Source organism: Castanea sativa, chromosome 2, assembly GCF_040712315.1.
Source record: "Castanea sativa cultivar Marrone di Chiusa Pesio chromosome 2, ASM4071231v1".
Taxonomy (NCBI): Eukaryota; Viridiplantae; Streptophyta; class Magnoliopsida; order Fagales; family Fagaceae; genus Castanea; species Castanea sativa.
Genome location: NC_134014.1, coordinates 52,654,378 through 52,659,720, shown reverse-complemented (window position 1 = coordinate 52,659,720; position 5,343 = coordinate 52,654,378).

Here is a 5,343-nt window from a genome sequence, read left to right as displayed (position 1 = left end):
TCCGAGGACTGCACTTAACCAAGTTTCTGTTTGATTCTTAAATGTGATAACTTCAAATGTTAATTTTCCCAAAGTAGGAGGTCCGAAGACCCGGCATAACTAAGGTTCTGTTTATCAAATGACAAGACATCAATTTCCACAAGGTTTATGGTCCGAGGACTGCACTTAACCAAGTTTCTGTTTGATTCTTAAATGTGATAACTTCAAATGTTAATTTTCCCAAAGTAGGAGGTCCGAAGACCCGGCATAACTAAGGTTCTGTTTAACAAATGACAAGACATCAATTTCCACAAGGTTTATGGTCCGAGGACTGCACTTAACCAAGTTTCTGTTTGATTCTTAAATGTGATAACTTCAAATGTTAATTTTCCCAAAGTAGGAGGTCCGAAGACCCGGCATAACTAAGGTTCTGTTTAACAAATGACAAGACATCAATTTCCACAAGGTTTGTGGTCCGAGGACTGCACTTAACCAAGTTTCTGTTTGATTCTTAAAATTGTAACTTCAAATGTTAATTTTCCCAAAGTAGGAGGTCCGAAGACCCGGCATAACTAAGGTTCTGTTTAACAAATGACAAGACATCAATTTCCACAAGGTTTATGGTCCGAGGACTGCACTTAACCAAGTTTCTGTTTGATTCTTAAATGTGATAACTTCAAATGTTAATTTTCCCAAAGTAGGAGGTCCGAAGACCTGGCATAACTAAGGTTCTGTTTAACAAATGACAAGACATCAATTTCCACAAGGTTTGTGGTCCGAGGACTGCACTTAACCAAGTTTCTGTTTGATTCTTAAAATTGTAACTTCAAATGTTAATTTTCTCAAAGTAGGAGGTCCGAAGACCCGGCATAACTAAGGTTCTGTTTAACAAATGACAAGACATCAATTTCCACAAGGTTTGTGGTCCGACGACTGCACTTAACCAAGTTTCTGTTTGATTCTTAAAAGTGATAACTTCAAATGTTAATTTTCCCAAAGTAGGAGGTCCGAAGACTCGGCATAACTAAGGTTCTGTTTAACAAATGACAAGACATCAATTTCCACTAGGTTTGTGGTCCGAGGACTGCACTTAACCAAGTTTCTGTTTGATTCTTAAAAGTGATAACTTCAAGCGTCAGAGCTACTCATAATTTTGAAATACAAACTGACAAAAGCTCATTTCATTAATAATAATACCTTCTAAGATTATTTACATTCCATGGACGTGGTACTATTCGTTCGTCTAGATCAGCTAGCCTATATGACCCTATGCCTGCTACTGAAACAATGCGATAGGGGCCTTCCCAGTTAGGTCCCAGCTTGCCCCAAGCTGGGTTCTTAGAAGTGCCTACAACCTTCCTTAACACAAGATCACCAGGTGCAAGTGGTCTTAGCTTCACATGGGCATCATATCCTCGTTTTAGCTTCTGTTGATAATAAGCCATCTGGACCATCGCTGCCTCGCGCCGTTCCTCAAGCAAATCTAGGCCCTTTTCCAGGAGTCCATTGTTATTCTCAGGACTAAAGGAGCTGGTCTTTAAGGTGGGAAAACCAGATTCCAGAGGTATCACCGCCTCGGCTCCGTAAGTCATAGAAAATGGAGTTTCTCCAGTGGACCTGCACGGTGTGGTCCGATACGTCCACAGAACGTGAGGGAGCTCTTCTACCCATCTACCTTTCGCATCATCCAACCTTTTCTTTAGCCCACTGACAATGACTTTGTTAACGGCCTCGGCCTGCCCGTTTCCTCGAGGATAAGCTGGGGTGGAATACCTATTTATAATACCCATGTCACCACAATACTTCCTAAAAGCCTTACTGTCAAACTGAACACCATTGTCCGAGATGAGCGTGTGTGGTATGCCGAATCTGGTAACGATGTTTTTCCAGACAAACTTCTTAGAGTCAATATCTCTTATATTTGCCAAGGGCTCAGCCTCAACCCATTTAGTGAAATAGTCTGTTCCCACAAGAAGCCATCTTTTATTGCCAGCAGCTCTCAGAAACGGCCCTACAATGTCCAAGCCCCATTGTGCAAAAGGCCAAGGGCTGGAGAGAGGGTTAAGAACCCCTCCAGGTTGGTGAATATTAGGAGCAAATCTCTGACACTGATCACATTTCCTGGCATAGTCTTGAGCCTCCCTTTGTATATTGGGCCACCAATAACCCTGAGTCAGAGCTCTGTGAGCCAAGGACCTTCCCCCAGTGTGGCTGCCACAAATCCCTTCATGCAATTCTTCTAGAAGCCCCTCCGTTAAATCAGGGTGTACACACAACAAGTACGGTCCTGAAAAGAATCGTTTGTACAATTTTTGATCCTCAGACAGCCAGAATCGTGGCGCCTTTCGGCGTATCTTATCTGCTTCGGATTTGTCCTCAGGAAGGACATCATCCCTAAGAAAAGATACGACCAGGTCAATCCAACTAGGTCCAGGCCTTATTAGATGGATACGAGGCGCGTTGGTAATAACTAGAGAGGGCTCTAGCAAATCTTCAACGAGGATAACCCTAGGTAAACCTTGAGCCGAGGACGTTGCCAGCGTGGCTAAGGAGTCTGCATGGGTGTTTCCGCTCCGAGAGATATGAGTTAAGGCGAAGGAGCCAAATTGAGTTTGCTGACACTTAACCTGGGCCAAATATTCCTGCATCCTTGGATCTCTAGCCTCCATGGTCCCCGTGACCTGTCCGACCACCAGTTGAGAATCCGAGAAGATGTGGATTTCCCTTCCGCCCATCCTATGCACCATTTTCATGCCTACCAAGACCGCTTCGTATTCGGCCTCATTGTTAGTAGCCGAGAACGCCAATCTCAATGATTTTTCGAAGACAATTCCCTCTGGGGACATAAGAACAAGTCCAACACCAGATCCTCTCTGATTAGCCGCCCCATCCACATACATTTTCCAAATCAGAGGCACGGCAGTTGTAATCACACCAACTGATTTTTCATCCATATGTGCTTCTTTTAGAGTTTCTTCCAGTAATGGCTCGGCAAATTCCGCCACCAAGTCAGCGAGGATCTGGCCCTTCACCGAGGTGCGAGGCTTATACTTTACATCAAAAGCCCCCAGGATGGTCCCCCACTTTGCTATCCTTCCTGAGTAGTCGGCGCTACGCAGAACTGCCTTGAGGGGCAATTGGGTCAGAACAACCACTGTGTGGGACTGAAAATAATGGGGAAGCTTTCGCGTGGCATGAACCACGGCCAGGAGCGCTTTCTCTAAAGGTTGATAACGTACCTCGGCATCACCCAAAGACTTACTAACATAATATACCGGTCTTTGCACCCCGCTATCATCTCTTATCAGGACAAGGCTGACCGCGTGGACGGCCACTGCCAGATAAGCAAACAAAATCTCATGTGCCTCCGGACGAGAAAGGATGGGTGGCCGAGATAGATATTGCTTAAGCTGTTGAAAGGCTAACTCGCAGTCCTCGGTCCATTGAAACCCTTTCCACTTATTCAGCAATTGGAAGAAAGGACGACACCGGTCAGCTGACCGAGATATGAACCTGTTCAAAGCGGCAATCATTCCCGTCAACTTTTGAATTTCTTTCGGGTTCCGAGGAGGCTGCAAGTCCTGAATAGCCTTAACCTGCACCGGGTTTACCTCTATGCCTCTATGTGTAATCATGTATCCCAAGAACTTCCCAGAACCCACGCCGAAAGAACATTTCGAGGCGTTGAGGCGCAACTTGTACCTTCTCAGTATCTGAAAAGTGTCGGCCAAATCTTTCACATGTGAGGGGATTGTTTTGCTTTTCACCACCATATCGTCAACGTATACCTCAATGGTTTTCCCCATCTGCTGTTCGAACATTCTGGTCATCATCCTTTGATAAGTAGCCCCAGCATTCTTCAGACCAAACGGCATGACCTTATAATGGTAATTCCCCGTCGGCGTAATGAATGCGGTCTTCTCCTGATCCTCCAGTGCCAAGGGAATCTGGTGATAACCTTGGAAGGCGTCTAAGAAACTCATTCGAGGATGACCGAAAGTGGCATCCACCAGTTGATCAATACGTGGCATTGGGAACGAATCTTTGGGACAGGCCTTGTTCAGATCAGTAAAGTCCACACATACCCTCCACGTTCCATTTTTCTTTTTAACGACAACTGTATGGGCTAACCACTCAGGGTAGAAAACTTCTTTGATAGCCCCAGCCCTTTTGAGTTTGAGCACCTCTTCCTTCACAGCCTCGGAATGTTCCCTGGAAGATCGCCGAGGTGGCTGCCTTCTCGGAATGATAGCCGGGTTGACATTTAGGTGATGACAAATGAAGCCCGGATCCAGGCCTGGAGCTTCATAAGGATCCCACGCAAAAACATCAACATTATCCTTCAAGAACTCTAACAACTCCATTTTCTCTTGGTGTGGTAAAAGTACACCGACTTGGAAGAATCTCTCCGGGTCATCGGCCACTGGAAACTTCTCTAATCCCTCGCACTGTGTCTCATCTCCTGTCACCACTCCAGATGAATCAGGAGCCGTTAACTGCTATAAGCCCTTGTTGATCAAAGCCGAAGACTCGGCTTCCGTCTGATGCAGTACCGCAGCCGATATGCACTGCCTGGCTACTGATTGGCTGCCGAGGATTTCCTCAACACATTCCCCCGAGGGGAATTTAACTTTAACATGTAAGGTAGAGGAGACGGCTCCAAGCGCATGCAACCAAGGCCTGGCAAGGATGGCCGTGTATGGAGAGTACGCATCAACGACGATGAAGTCCACCTCCACCGTTTCTGAGCCGGACTGAACGGGCAAACGGATCTGTCCCTTCGGCACAACGGCTCTCCCTTCGAAGCTTATAAGTGGCGAGTCATAAGGAGTAAGGTCTTCCAACTTCAATCTTAATCCCTTAAACAGATCAGGGTACATGATATCTGCACCGCTGCCCTGATCTATCATCACCCTTCTCACGTCATAGTTCCCAATTCTGAGGGTAACCACAAGAGCATCGTCATGGGGCTGGATGGTCCCTACCTTATCCTCCTCCGAGAAATCTAGGACGGGCAAAGTGCCCTTCAACCTCTTCGGCCTGTGACCCATGTCCTCGGTCTGTTGATGGGAAACCGCCATCACCCTAGTGGGACCTGAGCCGGTCCTGCCAGGGGCAGCGAAGATAACATTAATTGTTCCCAAGGCTGGCCGAGATATATTGTTCCTCTGGTTGTTTGAACCAACTTGACTGGCCTGCCCAGTGGGCTGACACAAGTGCTGCTTCAACTTTCCCTCACTGACGAGCTGCTCTAGATGGTTCCACAGGGTCCGACAGTTCTCGGTAGTGTGGCCTACATCCTGATGGTACTGGCAAAAGAGATTTTGGTTTCTTCTCGCAGGGTCCCCTGCCATCTTGCCTGGC